Below are 20,092 nucleotides of genomic sequence, written 5' to 3' on the forward strand. Positions count from 1 at the left end.
AGGGAGAGGTCGGCTTCAGGCCAAGCTAAGAGGCTTTGCCCATGGACACCCCTACTTGACCTTCTGATCACCATAAAACTTGTCAAAGAACAAGCCCCCCCCCCAAAAAAAAGAAAAAGAAAAAGAGAATTGGAACTATGGCTCAAGGTGGTAGAGCTCTATCTAGAATTGAACCAAAGAGCTCATGGACAGGGCCCCAAAGCTTTGAGTTCAAGACCCCCACCTGACCCTCCCCTATAAAACACAGATTAGCTAAATGTGAACTAGTTAGATTTGTGAAGTGTTTCTGAAGAATGGTGATACTGAAGAAAGCGCCATAATTTTAATGACAACTGAAATTGTGACATAGAGCTATGTGCTGAGTCCTTCACAGGGTGCTGTTTGCTGGGTCCTTCCCACATGGGGATTTTGTTCTGAGTCCTCAAAAATTGTGCTGTGTGCTGAGTCATCCCAATGGTGCTATGTTCTGAGTCCTTGAAAAGAGTGGGTCATGCTGGGTTTTTCAAAGGTTGCTGTGTGCTGAGTCTATTACAGACTGTACTTTATGCTGAGTCCTTCAAAAGTTGCAGTGTGCTAATTAACCCCAAATGGTGCTATGTGCTGAGCCCTTGAGAAGGGTGGGACAGGTGAGTTTTTCAATGGATACTGTGTGCGGAGTCCTTTTCATGGGTGCTTTTGCTGAGTCCTTCAAAGGGGGCTGTGTGCTGAGTCATCCCAATGGGGGCAACGTGCTGCATTCTTGAGAAGGATGGGGTGATTCTTTTGAGTGCTGTGTGCTGATCCTTTACACAGGGTGCTCCATACTGCCCTTTAGGTGGTGCTGTGTGCTGAGTCCTTCCACAGGGTGGTATGTGCTGAGTCCTTCAAAATTGTGTTCTAATGTGAGTTTTTAAAAGGAGGCTGTGCACTGAGTGTTTTACACAGTGTGCTAGGTAGTCAGCCCTTCAAATGGTGCTGTGTGTGGAGTCTTAACACAAGGTGCTATGTGCTGAGTCCCTGGAAAAGAATGCTACGTGGTGAGTTTTTCAAAGTGTGCTATGTGCTGAGTCCTTTACACTGCGTGCTATGGACCCCCTCCTACAGAGGGTGCTGTGTGCTGAGTACTCTACACAGGGTACTTTATGCTGAGTTCTTCAAAATGAGCAGTGTGCTGAGTCCTTTACACAGGGTGCTTTGTCCTGTTTTTTGAAGCTTGCTGTGTGCTGAGTCATCCCAAAGGTTGCTATGCTCTGAGTCCTTTAGAGGTAGTAATCCCCAGTAATCCCTCCCCTCAAACGGGGGTCAATGTGCACCTGCTTGGTGTGTGGAGTGAAGGGGGATGGAGGAGATTCTCCTCCAGAGGAGGGGCTGAGGGGAGATTCCATCCCCCTGCCAGGTGCTGGGGCTGGGGAAAGTGCTGAGTGAGGTGAGTCTGCAATTCCCAGGCCTGGAATTCTTAGGGCCCAGTCAGGCCTCTGTAGGTGGCCAGGGGTGGGGCGGGGCGAGGGGAGGAGGGGGAGGGACCAAGGGGAGTAGGGGGCGGGGCCGAGGGGAGGAGGGGGCGGTACCAAGCGGAGGAGGGGGTGGTTCTAAGGGGAGAAGGGGGCGGGGCCCAGTGGGCACAAAGCAGGAGCGCATGCGCGAGGGGGCAGTCGGCTAGAGGAGTGGGGGCAGAGAGAGAGAGAGAGAGAGAGCCAACCGAAGAGCGAGCATAGGCACGAGGGGAAGCGGCTTCAGCAGTTGGCTGAGGCCGCAATTGAAGCAGGGTCCTGGCTGGGAGCTCAGCACATGGAGCCGGCACATCCGGACATTGCAGCCTGGTGGAGGCGCGGTGACCACGGCGGCCCCGAGTGCAACGTCCTGGCGTGGGGAGCATGGCGGCAGCGGAGGCGGCGGCGGAGGCTGAGCCACGGCGGCAGCGGAGGCGGCAGTAGCTGAGGCTTCGGCGGCAGCAGAGGCGACGGCGGCACCGCCTCTGTGGAGGAGGCCGCTCAGGGGGCGGCGGCGGAGCAGAGGCCGCACGCAGCCCCGCCACGCGCCCGCAGACGCCCCCGCCCTCGCAGCCGCGCCGCGTTCCACACATGGCGCTGCCAGCTCCAAACCGCGGCGCCTCTCCGAGTTGCGCTGCGGAGATGGCGCCGCTGGCCGGCTTGCCGCCCCGACCTGGTCCCGCCCCGTCCTCAGACTCTGGGCCGCGCGTGCGCCATGCCGCCGCCCTCTGCTGCTGCCGCTGCCCGCTGTACCCGGAGCCGCCGCCCACAACTTCTCCCAGCAGCACAGGTGAGTGGCCGCCCCGCGGGCCGCCACCCTCCAGCCCACACCCCGCGACCCCCTGACCCCCGCCTGCGCCCCGCGGACCCGAACCCGTGCCTCCCGCCTCCCCTCTCCCATCCCGCCTGCGGCTCCCCCGGCCCCACAGTCAGTCCTGGCTCTGCCCAAATGCACCCAGGGGTGGAGGGGGTGAGGATGTGTGGCGACCCGAGGACCCCACCTCTGTCCCAAGCGGCCAGTGTCCCAGGCAACGGGGAGATGCAGGGCTGGGTTAGGAGGGGGCGCCAGAAAGCCCCTGGCCTGGAGTAATGGAGCCACACAGCTTCACGTCTGCACCCTTCCTCTCCCAGGTGGGGACCTGGTGGCTTCAGGCAGAGGTGGGGAGCAGCACCTCCAATCCTGCCTTCTGGGGTCTTTTCCTTTTTTCTGGGGATGGAGGTGTTTGGTGCAGAAGATAGGCTCCCTTGCTGGATTAGCCCTTTCCTGTGTGCTAAGTCCCCCATTCACCTGAGCAGGGTCCCAGAAGAGCCCACTAGGAGGTGAGGGCACTGGGGTCAGATAGAAGATGAATATCTGGGAGGAACACATCCCCTCCCTCCCCATACCTGGCCGACCCTTACCCCCCACCAGCTATCATCAGTTCTCATAGGGTGATCACATTTCCCAGCTCTGCCAACATCTGCTGGTGCTGCCAGTCCATCTGGTCTCCTCTTCCTCCCCAAGAATGCCCCAAGTCGCCCAGAAACATCTAGGCTGAAATTAGGGAGTTCATCCCTATATGTAGGCTTTAGGACCCCATCCATTTCCCAAACACCACCTCCACCATGGGTCGGACACCCCTATGGGGCACCATGACACGCTGCTTATTATCTGTCCGAGTTCTGAAGAGCCACCTGCATGGGGACTCCTTCACTCAGCATCCTGGCCTAGGGTTTTGGAGAGTGGGGAGTCAAGGCTGGTTGTTCCCAAGAGAAAGGTTCTGGCCCTGGAGAATGAGAGAGGCAGGGTGATCCTTTGTTATTAGAGCGATATACCCCTTGGGTGGAAGCCCCTGGGAGCCCCCGTGATCCAGCTTCTACATTGTGCCACATGAGGAGCTGACAAATGCAGGAGAGGCACGGCTCTGAGTCTGTGTGTGTGTGTGTGTGTGTGTGTGTGTGTGTGTGTTTGTGTGAATGAGTAAGAGAGGGAGAGGAAGAGAGAGAGAGAAACAGAGACAGAGACAGATCATCTTTCTCCTTATACAGCCTGACTGTGTTCAGGTGAGTGATCAGTTGGTAAATTGCAGGTACTGCATGGAAGACACTTCTGTCACCAGTCTGTGTGTGTGTGTGTGTGTGTATGTGTGTGTGTGTGTTGGGAGAGCAGGGAGATGAGAATAATGAAAACACATTGAAGTCACCGTGTCTAAAAAGAGGAAAAGCATTTTGTGTGTCTGTGTATTGTTCTTTTGTCATCAATGCCAAGTACGAGCCCAGGGAAAATTTTTGTTTTCTCCTTCACAATTTCATTGTTCCTTTGAGGAAGGATTCAGTAGATGATTCTTTCTACCTCTTTCCACCTCTCTCTTCCCCCTCTTCTGAAGCCCACAGTAGCTGCTGGGCCTGCTTGGGCCTCTCCCTGGAGGCCTGTGTGAATCGCAGACCAGAGTGGACACCTGTCCTTCTGTTCAGCCAGAAGGCTCGTGAGGCAAGTGCGAACAGAGCCGCACTCTTCCAGCTAGAAACTCTGCTCTGTTGTATAGAGTCGGAGGTAATTCAAGGATTGCGAATGTGTCTGCCAAACATAATTAGGGAATGAGAAGAGGGGAGTAGAGCAGAGGCTGTGAAACTAGGTGAGAGTGGGAAGTGGTGAATGGAGTGAAATGGCAGATGGTTCACCATGACTGAGGATGAGAGGGGAACTTTCCCCAGGGCAATGATGGAGTCTGTGGGCATCTGTGCAGAGGGCTCTAGGCCGCCACTGGTGGCGTGGGTTCCCTGCCAGGGCAGTTCACCGGTGGGCAGTCCTCCCTGGAGTCCTGCAGACTCCAATCTGTGTCCCGCCTGGGCCCTTTCCAGCTGGGCAGTAGTAGGCAGTGCTTTCCCCCTGCTGGAACCTGCTCGGTATTGGGACGTGACAGTTAGCTAAGGCTCACCGAATGCCAGTTTCTGTAACCTGCGGTTGGCTGTCTGGAAGGAAAAGGGGACCGCTAACTTTGGAACTCTTTAAGTTTAAATGGGCCAACTGAAATGCCAGCTATTCCAGGGTTTTTTCTTTCAACTGGCAATTTCCACTAATGCCTTTGATTATGGGTCAAATTAGACAGATGGTTTCAGCTGCCAAACAATGACTTTCAAAGCAGCCCAGGCAGAGTTTCCAAGCCAAATCATGTCCTGCTATGAACATTGTGCCTTGACTGCCTTTCTCTGGCAGCTGCTGATTCTCTTTTGGCTCTCGCTAGGGTGACCACCACAGTCAAAAACATCGTGGGTAGCAGAGCTTGTGACCTTGCCATCCCCAGCCTGCCAGCTGTGAGCAGAGACGATTCCCATCTCCTGCACTGGAATCTGGAAGATTCAGAGACCTGGGATGTCTCGAGAATCCTTTCTCTGCAACATAAAACTTGTGGGGCCGGATGTGGTGGACCATCCTGTCTGGCCCCAGGGGGAGGAGAGGAGGCTCCTTGAGCCACGTTCTCAGCTTACTGCAGCGTCGTTCATACCTGAGTGTGGAATTGAGTGCCAAAGAAGTGGTCAGCCACAGGACAGACATCTTTGAGAAGAGATGCATCCAGAGCCCCCAGAAGCCAGCGAGTACATCGTGGCTCATGTGCTCAGAGCCAAAACAGTTAAGTGCAGTGGCACCAGGAGGGCGGGAAGAGGGATGACAGAGAACTGTGGGAGAGTTACATGAGGCTTCGACAACTCCCCCTCCCCCAGGATGCTTACCTGAGTCACATGGGTCTTTTCTGTAGTATTGTCAGAGGCAGATACTCATATATGTATCCAACAAACTGTTACAGTGTTTTCCAGGCTTTGGGGGGGGAGGTCATAGACGACGAAAGATTCCAGTGGTGGTTCCACAGTACATGAAGAAACCTTGGTTTCAGGTGCTTCACACTTGTTATCCTAGCTGCTTAGGAGGCTGAGATGGAAGAATTGAGGCTTAAGAGCCAGGCAAGAGAGCCTTTAAGACCCTTATCTCCAACTAACCACCAAAAAGGAAATGCTAAAAGTGGATGAGTGGCTGAAGCCTGTTGACCTGGAGTAAAAAGGATCAGGGACAGCAGCCAGGCTCCAAATTCAAGGCCCAGCAGTGAGAGAGAGAAAGGAAATAGAGAGAGGAGGGAAGGATGGAAGTACAAAAAGAGGAAGAGAAGGAAGAAGGGAGGACATGCAAGCCTTGGTTTGGAGTCACTGGATCAAGGGAGACAACCATTCACAATCTCTGTGGGGACCTAGAGCCCTCCAGTCTGGATCCCTCGGTTGAGAAATCCTTTTGTTCCTACAACATGTGGTTGGATAACTAGACCTAACCTCACTGCCTAGTGTCGAGGCAGGACAGTGAGAGATCCTGAGTCTTTGATAAAGTCAAGGGATCTTCAATATGAGATTGTACTTGAACATCCTAACTTGGTGCATGGTCAGTACTATCTAAGTCTGCCATGATGTGGAACATATAATCCACACTATCAGAGCAGGATGGGGTCTGTTGTGGGAAGCTTGAGTATTATGTGTGAGCTTCGAGCTTCCTATGCCACCTGCTTCCCTTTCTCAGGTGGGTCTTTGCTAGAAAAAGCGTGAGACTAGGGAATGTGTCCTATCCTTTGTGTTTGATGCTCAAAGCTAGCACTCTACCATTTGAGCCACAGTTCCACTTCCAACTTTTTTGTGTGTTTAATTTGAGAGAAAGCGTTCTCATGGATTTTGGTGCCAATGGTGGCATCCAACTGCAGTCCTCAGATCTCAGTCTCCTGAGGGGATAGGATGAAAGGCATGGAAAAGTATCTTTGTCCAGGTGCCAGTATCTCATGGCTGTTATCCTAGGTACTCAGGAGCTGAGATCTGAGGATCAGGACTCAAAGTCAGCCTGGGCAGAAAAAATGCTGAGACTTATCTCCAGCAAACTCCGAGAAAAGCAGAAGTGTGTTGCTGTGGCTCAAGTATTAGAGTGCTGCCCTTGAGCTTAAGAGCTAAGAGACAGCACCCAGGCCCAGAGTTCAAGCCCCACAACTGAAAAAAAAGTAAAACATCTTTGCCTGCAAAGATGGTGGAAGTGTGGGCGGGGTGGCGGTGTGTGGGGATTCAGTGTTTGGGGGATCAGGTGCTGGCCCAACTGTAGAGACATTTCTAAGAATTCTCCAAGTTTGCCCCAGTTTGAATCCACAGCTTCAAGAGGATGTGGCCTCTGGCAGGTAGGCAGGGAGTGAGCCAATGGGTGCAGGGTTGGGATTGTTGTGTCTGTATTCTCTCCATTGAAGGATGTATTTGGATGCTGGATGATAAAGTCGGAAGTGAAGGGTTATAAGAAGTTTGTGGTGTGATAAGATGTATTTCCTCTGGTTATATGAAGGTGGCTGAAGCTGGAAGCCACCAGTGGTTCACAACTGTCAACCTAGCTACTCAGAAAGCTCAGATGTGAAGACCATGGTTCCAAGCCAGCTTGCGCAGAAAAGTCTGTGAGACTTGATGTGCAATGGACCACCAGAGTACAGGAAGTGGTGTCTTGGCTCAAGTGAGAGAGTGCTCACCTTCAGCTGAAGAGCTGAGTGATAGATAGTGCCCTGCCTGGCCCAGAGTTCAAACCCCATGACCAACAACAAGAAAAGAGGTGGGTAAGTTTTCCCCATAGCACTGTGTACGGTAGGAAACGCCATGCTGGGCTATGAGACATTCCAGAGATGTGAGAGGTTCAATGTTTTGTCTACAGTGGGTCTGAGGTCAGTTGTTCCACCTTCTCCGGGGTGGGATGTGATCCTAATGGATGGAGTTCATGGTTCTGTTCTCAGGGCATGCTGAATCATTGGTGTGTGTGTGTGTGTGTGTGTGAGTGTGTGTGTGTGTGTGTGTGTGTGTGTGTGTGTGTGTGTGTGTTTGTCTGTCTGTCTGTGTGTCTGTCTGTGTGCCTGTGTGTGTTTGGAGGTAGAAGACCTGGGCCTTGAACTCAGGGCCTAGGTGCTGTTCCTGATCTTCTGTTCTCGAAGCTAGTGCTCTGACACTTGAGCCACAGCTCCACCTCTGGATATTTGGTGGTTCACTGTAGATAAGTGCCTCAGAGACTTTCTTGTCTGGGCTGGCTTTGAACCATGATCCTCAGACCTCAGCCTCCTGAGTAGCTAGGATGACAGACATTAGCCTCTTGTGCCGGCTTTGTGTGTGTGTGTGTGTAGAAATGTGTTGTTACAAGGAGCGCTGGACCCTTTGGTATTTTCTGCCTGCTATCTATGTGGTGGGGATGCATGGAAATTGTGGCTGAGGTCTGGGGGCCTGGAAGGGTGAGATGCTTGATGGGGACTCAGCACCATCAAATTATAAGACCAAGGGATCTGTATGCCTTGCAACTGTCTACTACCTTGGGCCTGGTTGGTGGAAGGGGGAGCTTGGGAGGACCTAGGGGTGGGGACCACAGGGGCTGGTTCTCCTGGGGGACAGAGAGTGTGGCCAGCACTTAGGAAGGATGCAAGCCCTGTTAGTATGGAGAATAGTGGCTTGGGTGAGAGTCTGGGTCTTTTCATAATGATATCTGATGGGGGAGGCCAACCGTATTTTAAATCTTGAACTGTGATCTTCAGATCTCAGCCTCTTGAGTAGCTAGGATTATAGGCATGATCCTCTGGCACCAAGCCTTTGATCCTTTTTGGTATATTAGGGTTTGAACTCAAGGCCTTAGGCTTACCAGTTAGGTCTTCTACCATGTGAGCCAAGCCTTTCTGTCTTGGGCATTTCTGAGATAGAGACTCAATATGTGCTCAAGCTAAACTGGATGGCAGTCCTCCTGTGACAGGTGTGCACCATCATACCTGGTCATCTGTAGTTGGGATGCTAGACATGTAGCTCCACCCTCAGTCAGCGCTTGAGATGGGTTGTCCCAAACTCAGTCCACGGCAGCTGATTCTTGACGACAGATGAAGCTGTGGGTTGGACCTTGACCATTAGACCTCAGTCTCCTCCCAGGACAGTTGTAAGGAAACAAGGGATCAATACAGGGGGATCTCGAGGACAGGGCTAGGCAAAAGGGGAGCAGCTGTCAGATATGGTTGTTGGAAATTCTGTGAGCATATGACAGGAAGATACCCAGAAAGGGCTCAGATGGGGCCTGTTATTTATCGGATTATAGGTATGGGATTATGAAACACAACATGTCTCTCTTTGATCCTTACCCTATCCCAATGAGGAAGGGAATACTTCACTGTGTTCAATTTTGCAGCTGGGGAAAACAGAACACAGAGAACCTGGGTGACCTACTTCTGATCCCACGTTGACAGGAAGCTCAGCCTAACTTCCATGCTATGCTCCCTAGGAGGATGGGTCCTATTCAGTCCACTACTTGTGGTCAAAAGCCCACTTCTTGTCAGTTGTGGGGCTTGAACTTTGGGCCTGTGGGCTGTCCAAGGGTTCCTCAGCTCAAGGCTAGCACACTACCACTTGAGCCACAGTGCTACTTCCAGATTTGTGTTGGATCTTTGGAGATAAGAGTCTCACAAATGTTAATGCCTGGGCTGACTATGAACCAATATCTTAATATCTCAGCCTCCTGTGTAGTACACATTATAGTCCTGTGCCACTTTCACCCAGCTAAAGTGTAATTCCACCTTTCTGTCTCTGTCTCTCTGTCTTTCTCTCTCTTTCTCTTTGTATCTCTCTTTCTCTCTCTCTTTCATACCCAGGAGCTGGTTAAATGGGTGACGGAGGAAGTGGCCCAGCATCCCCATGTGGATAGGACTCAAAGTTGCCCTCTCATTCTGGATGTGGGCTCTGGGTCAGAACCTGTCTCACTCAGCTTGTTGAACTAGCTCCCTGAGGCAAGCCCCTGTGTGCCTGGGCTAGACCCTGATGGTTATTCATTGTCCGTCCGTCCCGTCAGTCCTTCCCCACTCCCCTCTGCTAAGACAGTTAAAGGAAAGTGGACAAGGAGGTGTGTCATTTCCCCACCACCCAGCTAGATCCCCGGCCTCTGATCCTCACTGCCACTTATGTGGCCAGACCCTGATTATAAAAAAATGAATTCACTCCATGTCTACTTTGCTTTGCTGTGGTGTGTCGTTTCAGGGAGGAGGGGCGGTGTGCAGAGGAAAGACCCCAGACCTGACACCTCTTGGGGGACATTTGATCTTGTGACAGAGTCAAGTCATTGCTGTGGATAAGGAGGAAGCTGTCATCAGACTGATCCAGAATGATGTTCAAAGGTAGGTAGGCTGTTGGAAGTATCAAACCCATCCATGTCTGCTTCCAACTCACGACAAGGGGGTTGCAGTAAGGGTTTCCTGGCACTGGCCATAGGGGATTATGAATAGATTGTACTGGTCAGGTGCCAGTGGGTCCCGCCCACCATCCTGGCTATTCTGGAGACTGAGGTCTGATGATGTGATGCAGAGCTAGACCACCAGGAGAGTGTGTGAGATTCTTACCTCGCAAAAACCTACTCCCACCCTCTACGCATAGACCTACTCCCCCCCTCTAGAGAAAAAGCCAGATGTGGTGATGTGGTTCAAGTGGTAGAGCCTCAGCCTTGAGTAAAAGAAGCTCAGGGACGACAGCAAGGCCCTCAATCCACGCCCTGAGACTAAAAAAAAAAATGAAATAAATGAATAGTGGCACCTGTTATCTTACTACCAAAAAGGATGGATTTAGTGATCTTTCTGGTACTTGTAGCCAAAGGTAAGGGGCTTCCCTTATTGTTCCTCTAAACCTCTCCTTCTCTCCTTTATCTCTCCAGGCTTCAATTGCTGGATAGAATTCCGATCATCCCACTCTATGTGACCTTACATACCCTCCGCTACCCACCTTCCATTTGCGGGAGATTCTGGATGTACTCACCATTGGGAGGATGAGGCATTACAGAGACAGGGTAGGTATCACTGAAATTCATATTTTCTCTCTCTCTCTTTCTCTCTGTCTATCACACACACACACACACACACACACACACACACACAAACACACACTCATCTAGGCCAACTCAAACTCGCCTTTCCCAAAGAAAGGGGATCTTGCTTACCAAGGAGGATATGACAGGAAACAGAGAGAGCAAAGATGCTGTAAATAAAGGACAACATAGCAGGTTGAGTTCATTTCCAGCCAGGGCTGCTGGTGATACACTGGGTACAGATGTGCAGGGCTGTCCCGCAACAGGCCTGAGGGGTCACAGGAGAACAGCTATGCAAGGTTGGGATTGTGTCTTAGCAGTAGTGGGATTACCTAGCACACATGAAACCCTTGGTTCGATTCCCCTGGTCCCGCATACATACACAGAAAAAGCTGGAAGTTGCTCTTGGAATCAGGTAGAAGAGCGCTGGCCTTGAACTAAAGAAGCTCAGGGATAGCTCCCTGGCCCTAAGGTCAAGTCCTAGGACTGTCAACATAAAACAGCACTCCAAGTGACCTTGGTGACAGGTGGATGGCTATGCCCTGTAGCTCTTAGTAGATGCATCCATGCTTTGTCTCTCCTTTGACAGAGGGGAGATGGACACTCCTTCTGTCCTGGGCACTCCTGGACCCAGTTATTAGCAACCCTCCCAACATCTTCTACTGGGACATGGAGCAGCTGACCCCAGAAAACCTCAGGTACCAGTTTGATTGGGGGGGGGGGGATTTGGAGCAGGACCCAGAAATCCTAGTTGTTCTGATTTGCTGCAGACAACCAGGCCATCAAGAGAAGGCAGTTGGGAGGTTAGAGAGTGGAAGTGATTTGGAGTGGTTCTTTAATGCCCATGTCCCTACCCAGATTCTGAGACTTCCTTTGTTTTCCCTGAGGGAAGTACAGGAATGTCTTGGTGGTAGTGTCTAGAGGAGCACTGGGTGGAAATACTAAAGAATGAGATACCATAATCCGTGCACTGGTGGCTCATGCCTGTCATCCTGGCTACTCAGTTAGACTGAGATCCAGAGGATCTCTTTTCCTAGCCTAGGCAGGAAAGTCCCGTGAGAGTCTCATCTCCAATCTCCAACCTGAAGTGGCACTATGGCTCAAATGGTGGAGCACTGGCATTGAGCAAAAATGATCATCAGGGACAGTACCCAAGCCCTGAGTTCAAGCTTCTCAACCGAAAAAACACAAGAAAAAAAGACACCCCTTGCCTGCAAGAGATGGTGAAGGAGTGGGGTGCCGTGGTTGGAAGACCAGGTTCTGGCCTTAGTGTACAAGTATTTCTAAGAACTCCCCAGGTTTTTCCCACTGTGAAGTCACAGCAGTGTGGGTATTTCCTTACCAAGGACACTAGAGGACATAGCCTGTCTTAGGCAGGGAGTGGGCAAATGGGAGCAGGGGTTTAAAGGGTAGTGTCAATTATATTCTCTCCAAACATGGAAAAATGGTTTGGGATGCAGGTGTCAAAGTCTGACAAGTTGGGTTTCCCCTGGATGTAAGAAGGTGGCTACAGCAGGGTGCTGCCAGTGGCTCATAACTGTCATCCTAGCTACTCAGGAGGCTGAGATCTGAAAGTGGCAGTTCAAAGCCAGCTTGGGAAGGAAAGTCTGTGAGACTTTGGCTCCAGTGAACCACCAGAAAACCAGAAGTGGTGCTTTGGCTCCTATTGTAGAGCGCACACCTTCAGCTGAAGAGCTGAGGGACTGTGCCCATGCACAAAGTTCAAACCCCATGACCGACAAGCAAAAAAAAGGTAGCTGAGTTTTCTGCATAGCAGTGTGTATAGTAGTAGCTGCAATGCTGTGTTATGAACCATTCCAGACGTGTGAGAGGCTCTGAGTTTTGTATACAGTTGGTCTGATAATGGTAGTGTCCCAGAAAACGGGGAGATGAAGGGTTGGGTGAAGAGGGGGCGCCAGAGAGCCCCTGGCCTGGAGTAATGGAGCCACACAGCCTCACATCTGCACCCTTCCTCTCCCTGATGGGGACCTGGTGGCTTCAGGCAGAGGTGGGGAGCAGCACCTCCAAACCTGCATTCTCAAGTCTTTTCCTTTTTTGGGGGAGTGGAGGTGTTGGGTGTTGAAGATAGGCCAGCTTGCTGGATTTTGCCTTGTCCTCTGTGCTCATTAAGCCATTCACCTGAAGAGGGTGCCAGAAGAGCCCATTTTGAAGGTGAGGGCACGGGGTCAGGTAGAAGATGAATATCTGGGAGGAACACACCCTTCCCTCCCCATACCCAGTCTGTCCCCCCCACCCCAGCTATCATCAGTTCTCACAGGGTGATCACATTTCCGAGCTCTGCCAGCATCTGCTGGTGCTGCCAGTCCATCTGGTCTCCTAGGCCTCCCCAAGAATGCACCAAGTTGCCCAGAATCATCTAGGCTGGAAGTAGGGAGTCCATCCATATATGGAGCCTTTAGGACCCCAGCTATTTCCCCAACTCCACCTCTGCCACGGGTCAGACATCCTTCTGGGGGAACCATGATCCCCTGTTTGTTATCTGTCCTCGCTCTGAGGAGCCACCTGTCTGGAGACTCCTTCAGCCAGCATCCTGGCCTAGGGTTTTGGTGAGTGGGGAGTCAAGGCTGGTTGTTTCCAAGAGGAAGGTTCTGGCCCTGGAGGATGGGATTGGCAAGGTGGTTCTTTTTTATTAGAGTGGTGTTCCCCTTGGGTAGGAGCCCCTGGAATCCCCGGTCTCCAGCTTCTACATTGTCCCACATGAAGAACTGACAAACACTGGAGAGGCACTGCTCAGAGTCTGTGTGAGTCTGTGTGTTTCTGTGCGTATGAGTGATAGAGGGAGAGGGAGAGAGAGAGAAACAGAGACAGAGACAGAGATAGATCTTCTTTCTCCTTGTACATCCTGACTGTGCTCAGGTGAGTGATCAGTTGGTAAATTTCAGGTACTGAATGGAAGAGTCTTCTGTCACCAGTCGGGATTGTTGTGTGTGTGTGTGTGTGTGTGTGTTGGGAGAGCAGGGAGATGAGAACAATGAAAACATATTTAAGTCACTGTGTCTACAAAGAGCAGAAGCATTTTGTGTGTCTGTGTATAGTTCTTTAGTCTTCAATGCCAAGTACGAGCCCAGGGACAATTTTTGTTTTCCGTTTCATTGCTCCTTTGAGGAAGGTTTCAATAGATGTTCCTTTCCCCCTCTTTCCACCTCTCTCTTCCCCCTTTCCTGTAGCCCACAGTAGCTGCTGGGCCTGTTTGGGTCTCCCCTAGGAGACTTGTGTGAATCGCAGATCAGAGTGGACACCTGTCCTTCGGTCTTCAGCCAGAAGTCAGTGATGTTAGTGTGACCACAGCGGCACTCTTCCAGTCAGACACTCTGCTCTGGTGTATAGAGTTGGAGCTAATTCGAGGGTTGGGAATGTGACTGCCAAACATAATTAGGGAATGAGAAGGGGGGAGTAGAGCAGGGGCTGTGAAGCTAGGAGGGACTGGCAAGTGATAAACAAACAGAGTGACAGGGCATATGGTTCACCATGACTGAGGATGAGAGGGGAACCTTATCCAGGGCAATGACAGTGTCCATGGGCATCTGGGCAGGCAGCTCTGGGCTGCCACTGGTGGAGTGGGTTCCCTCCCAGGGCAGTGTACCAGTTGGCAGTCCTCCCTGGAGTCCTGCAGACTCCAATCTGTGTCCCTCGTGGGACCTTTCCAGCTGGGCAGTGGTAGGCAAGTGCGTTCCCCTTGCTGGAGCCTGCTTAGTATTGGGACATCACAGTTAGCTAAGGCTCGCCGAATGCCAGTTTCTGTAACCTGCTGTACGTTGTCTGGAAAGAAATGGGGACCACTGACTTTGGAACCCTTTAAGTTTAAATAGGAGAACTGAAATGCCAGCTATTCCAGGATTTTTTCTTTAAACTGGCAATTTCCACTAATGCCTGGAATTATGGGTCAAATTAGACAGAGGGTTTCAGCTGCCAAACAATGACTTTCAAAGTGGCACAGGTAGAGTTTCCAAGCCAAATCATCTCCTGCTATAAATATTGTGCCTTGACTGCCTTTCTCCAGCAGCTGCTTATTTTCTTCTGGCTCTCTTTAGGGTGACCACCAGAGTTGAAGACATCTTGGGGAGCAGAGCTTGTGACCTCACCATTCCCAACCTGCCAGCTGTGAGCAGAGATGATTTCCAGCTCCTGCACTGGAATCTGGAAGATTCTAGACCCGGGATGCCTCGAGAATCCTTTCTCTGCAACATCAAACTTGGGGGCTGGATGTGGTAGACCATCCTGTCTGGCCCCTAGAGGAGCAGAGGAGGCTCCTTGAGCCACCCCCTCAGCTTACTGCAGGCTCTTTAACACCTGGACAGAGATATTTGAGAAGAGATGCATCCAGAGCCCCCAGAATCAGAAAGTCCATCGTGGCTCCCGTGCTCTGAGTCAAAACAGTTAAGTGTGGTGGCACCAGTAGGGTGGGAAGAGGGATGATGGAGAACTGTGGGAGAGCTACATCAGGCTTGGAAACCTCCCCCACCCCCACCACACCCCAAGGATGCTTACCTGAGTCAGATGGGACTTTTCTGTAGTATTGTCAGAAACAGATGCTCGTTTATTTATCCAACAAACCGTTACAGTGTGCACAGGCTTGGGGGGTCATAGACAATGAAAGGTTCTAGTGCTGGTTCCACTGTACGTGAAGAATCCTGGGTTTTAGCTGGATGTCCGTGCTTCACACCTGTCATCCTAGCTACTTAGGAGGCTGAGATGGAAGAATCGTGGCCTAAGGGCCAGGCAGGAGAACCTGTAAGACCCTTATCTCCAACTAACCACCAAAAAGAAAACGCTAAAAGTGGATGAGTGGCTCAAGCCTGTTGGTCTTGAGTAAAAAGGCTCAGGGGCAGCACCCAGGCTCCAAATTCAAGGCCCAGCAGTGAGAGAGAGAAAGGAAAGGGAGAGAGGGGGGAAGGCTGGAGGGAGAAAAAGATGAAGGGAAGGAAGAAGGGCAAACATGCAAGCCTTGGTTTGGAGTCCCTGGATGAAGGGAGCCAACCATTCACAATTTCTGTGGGGACAGTTTCAAAGCCTAAAGCCAGTATGTAGGACCAAGCCACTGACCCCTCAGCAACTTCATGACATCCAGGAGCTGTGTTGTTGCTGACTGCAGAATTAAGCAATCTTGGGTAGACCAGAGGGCTTAGGGTGTGTCACCAAGTTTCAATCTCTCTAGGCCCCACACAGTTTATTTTCTTGTCAGATAAGAAGAAAGTGTCCAAGGGCTAGGGAGGTGTTGAGGTGAGGGAGTCTCAAGAGGGTTTGGGGCAAGGGATAAGAAGGAAGATGAAGACCGAGGACTATCCCAGGTCAGGTGTGTCAGGACATTGGACCCATGACCTTGACTGACAACCTAGACCATCAGTGATGGAGCTTTTGACCCAGTCACATGGATATTAAAAGTCCTGGTGCCTTGGGTTCACCACTGATCACCTGGCTGTCATCACCTGAATGATGCCTGATCATCCCACGTCAGGTATGTAAGAACATTGGACCCATGACCTTGAGACAACCTAGACCATCAGTGATAGAGCTTTTGACCCAGTCACATGGATATTGAACGTTTTCTTGCTTGGGTTCACCATTGATCGCCTGGCTTTCATCACCTGAATGATGCTTGAACAGTACATCCTGGAGAACTGGAAGATAATACCCTTAGTGTTCATTCATTCACCAGAGACAGAGGTAAGCTGGCCACTGGCACAGTACAGCCAGGGAATGAGGGCAGGTGTCAGGCCCCCTGTTGCCCCTGAGACTTCCTCTAGGGGTTGCTAGGATCCCATGACTGCCATTCACATAGGGTGAGGTAGGTCTCTTTGCTGGTTCAGCCTTTAGTCTAGATGGCAGATCTGGGATTCAGAGAGGGCCAACTGAAGATGGGGTTGGGTTGGGTAGAGGTTGGTGGGAAAACCACAGGCACAGGTCTCTGGGCAGGGTTGTTTCTTTGAGGATACTCACAACCCAGGAACATTGCTGGGATGGATGGGCTCTTTTCTCCTTCTCGAGAGAGAGGGACCTAGAGCCTTCCAGTCTGGATCCCTTGGCCAAGAAATCCTTTTGTTCCCACATCCTGTGGTTGGTTAACTAGACCTCACCACACTGCCCAGTGTGGAGGCAGGACAGTGAGAGATCCTGAGTCTTTGATAAGGTCAAGGGATCTTCAGTATGAGATTGTACTTGAAAGTCCTCACTTGGTGCATGGTCACTCCTATCTGAGACTGGCATGATGTGGGACGTAGAATCTTCACAAGCAGAGGAGGATGGGGTCTGTTCTGGGAGGCTTGAGTATCATGTGTGAGTTTTGAGCTCCCGTATGTTCACCTGTTTCCCTTTCTTGGGTGGGTCTTTGCTAGAAAAAGCTTGAGACTAGGGACTGTGTCCTATCCCTTGTCTTTGATGCTCAAAGCTAGCATTCTACCATTTGAGCCACAGCTCCACTTCCAACTTTTTTGTGTGTTAATTGGAGATAGATTTCTCATGGATTTTGCTGCCAATGGTGACATCCAACTGTAGTCCTCAGATCTCAGTCTCCTTGAGGGGATAGAATGAAAGGCATGGAAAAGTATCTTTGGCCAGGTGCCAGTTGCTCATGGCTGTCATCCTAGGTACTCAGGAGCTGAGATCTGAGGAACAGGGTTCAAAGCCAGCCTGGGCAGAAAAGATGTTGAGACTTATCTCCAATGAACTTCCAGAAAATCAGAAGTGGTGCTGAGGCTCAAGTATTAGAGTTCTGGCCTTGAGCTAAAGAGCCCAGGGACAGCACCCAGGCCCAGAGTTCAAGTCCCACAACTGAAAAAAAGTAAAACATCTTTTCCTGCAAAGGATGGTTGAGGTGTGGGTGGTTTGGCCGGGCGTGGGGGTTCAGTGTTTGGGTGACCAGGTGCTGGCCCAACTGTAGAGACATTTCTAAGAATTCTCCAAGTTTGCCACAGTGTGAATCCACAGCTTCAAGAGGACATGGCCTATGGCTGGCAGGGAGTGAGCCAATGGGTGCAGGGTTGCAATTGTTGTGTCTGTATTCTCTCCATTGAAGGATGGATTTGGATGCTGGGTGACAAAGTCTGAAATGAAGTGTTACAAGAAGTTTTTTGCCTGATAAGATGGGATTCCTCTGGGTATATGAAGGTTTCTGAAGCCAGAAGCCACAGGTGGCTCACGAATGTGAACCTAGCTACTCGGAAGGTTGAGATGTGAAGACCATGGTTCCAAGCCAGCTTGGGCAGAAAAGTCTGTGAGACTTGATGTGCAATGGACCACCAGAGTACAGGAAATGGTGTTTTGGCTCAAGTACGAGAGTGGTCAACTTCAGGTGAAGAGCTGAGGGACAGGGCCCTGGCCCAGAGGTCAAACCCCGTGACCAACAACAATAAAAGATGTGGCTAACTTTTCCGCATAGCAGAGTGTACAGTAGGAAATGCCATGCTGGGCTATGAGACATTCCAGATATGAGAGAAGTTCAATGTTTTGTCCACATTGGATCTGAGGTCTGTAGTGCCACCTTCTCCCGGGTGGGTTGTGATCCTAATGGAAGGAGATCATGGTTCTGTTCTCAGGGCCTGCTGAAGCCTTTGGCTGTGTGTGTGTGTGTGTGTGTGTGTGTGTGTGTGTGTGTGTGTGTTTGTCTCTCTGTCTGTCTATCTCTGTGTCTGTGTGTGTTTGGAGGTAGAAGACCTGGGTTATGAACTCAGGGCATAGGTGCTGTACCGGATCTTCTGTTCTCAAAGCTAGTACTCTGACACTTGAGCCACAGTTCTACCTCTGAATATTTGGTGGTTCCCTGTAGATAACTGCTGGCTTTGAACTATGATCCTCAGACCTCAGCCTCCTGAGTAGCTAGTATGACAGACATGAGCCACTTTTCCCAGCTTTGTGTGTGGTGTGTGTGTGTGTGTGTATGTGTGTGTGTGTAGAAATGGGTTGTAACAAGGAGCACTGGACCCTTTGGTATTTTCTGCCTGCTATCTTTGGGGGGGTGGTACATGGGCATTGTTCCTGAGGTCTGGGGGCCTGGAAGGGTGAGAAGCTTGTTGGGGACTCAGCACCATCAAATTATAAGACCAAGGGATCTGTATGCCCTGCAACTGTCTACTACTTTGGGCCTGGTTGTTGGCAGGGGGATCTTTGGAGGACCTAGGGGTGGGGCCCACAGGCTGTGGCTCCCCTGGGGGACAGAGAGCTTGGCCAGCACTTAGGAAGGATGCAAGCTCTGTTAGTATGGAGCATATTGGCTTGGGTGAGACTCTGAATCTTTTCATAATGATGTCTGATGGGGGAGGCCAACCCTATTATAAATCTTGAACTGTGATCATCAGATCTCAGCCTCTTGAGTAGCTATGATTATAGGCATGATCCTCTGGCACCAGGCCTTTGATTCTTTTTGGTATATTTGGGTTTGAACTCAAGGCCTAAGTCTTACCAGTCAGCTCTTCCACCATGTGAGCCAAGATTTTCTGTCTTGGGCATTTCCAAGATAGAGACTCAATATGTGCTCAAGCTAAACTGGATGGCGGTCCTCCTGTGACAGGTGTGCACCACCATGCCTGGTCATCTGTAGTTGGGATGCTAGACATATAGCGCCAACCTCAGTCAGTGGTTTACATGGGTTGTCCCAAACTAGTCCACGGCAGCCGATTCTTGACCACAAATGAAGCTGTGGGTTGGGCCTTGACCATCAGACCTCAGTCCTCTCCCGGGACAGTTGTAAGGAAACAAGGGATCAATACAAGGGGATCTCTGGGACAGGGCTAGGCAAAAGCGGAGCAGCTCTCAGATATGGTTGTTGGAAATTCTTTGAGCATATGACAGGAAGATACCCAGAAAGGGCTCAGATGGGGCCTGTTATTTATCGAATTATAGGTATGGGATTATGAAACAAAACATGTCTCTCTTTGATCCTTACCCTATCCCAATGACGAAGGGAATCCTTCACTGTGTTCAATTTTGCAGCTGGGGAAAAGAGAGCACGGAGAAGCTGGGTGACGTACTTATGACCCCACGCTGACAGGAAGCTCGGCCTAACTTCCCTGCTATGCTCCCTAGGAGGATGGGTCCTATTCAGTCCACTACTTGTAGTCAGAAGCCCACTTCTTGTCAGTCGTGGGGCTTGCACTTTGGGCCTCTGGACTGTCCAAGGGTTCCTCAGCTCAAGGCTAGCATTCTACCACTTGAGCTACAGTGCTACTTCCAGATTTCTGTTGGTTCTTTGGAGATAAGAGTCTCACAAATGTTAATGCCTGGGCTGACTATGAACCAATATCTTGATATCTCAGCCTCCTGTGTAGTACACATTATAGTCCTGTGCCACCTGCACCCAGCTAAAGTGTAATTCTGACTTTCTCTCTCTGTCTCTCTGTCTCTCTTTCTCTCTCTATCTCTCTCTCTTTCACACTCAGGAGCTGGTTAAATGGGTGATGGAGGAAGTGGCCTAGCATCCCCATGTGGATAGGGCTTAAGGTTTTCCTCTCATTCTGGATGTGGGCTTTGAGTCAGAAGCTGTCTCACTCAGTCTGTTGAACTAGCACCCTGAGGCAAGCCCCTCTGTGCCTGGGCTAGACCCTCATGGTTATTCATTGTCTGTCCGTCCTTGACTCCTTCCCCACTATCCTCTGCTAAGATGGTTAAAGGAAAGTGGACAAGGAGGCTTCTCATTCCCCCCCCCCCCCCACCCCGCTAGATCCCGGGCTTCTGATCCTCACTGCCACTTTTCTGGCCAGACCCTGGTTATAAAAAAATGAATTCACTCCATGTCTACTTCGCTTTGCTGTGGTGTGTGGTT

This window comes from Dipodomys spectabilis, unplaced genomic scaffold, assembly GCF_019054845.1.
Source record: "Dipodomys spectabilis isolate Male_0828 unplaced genomic scaffold, ASM1905484v1 ptg000108l, whole genome shotgun sequence".
Taxonomy (NCBI): Eukaryota; Metazoa; Chordata; class Mammalia; order Rodentia; family Heteromyidae; genus Dipodomys; species Dipodomys spectabilis.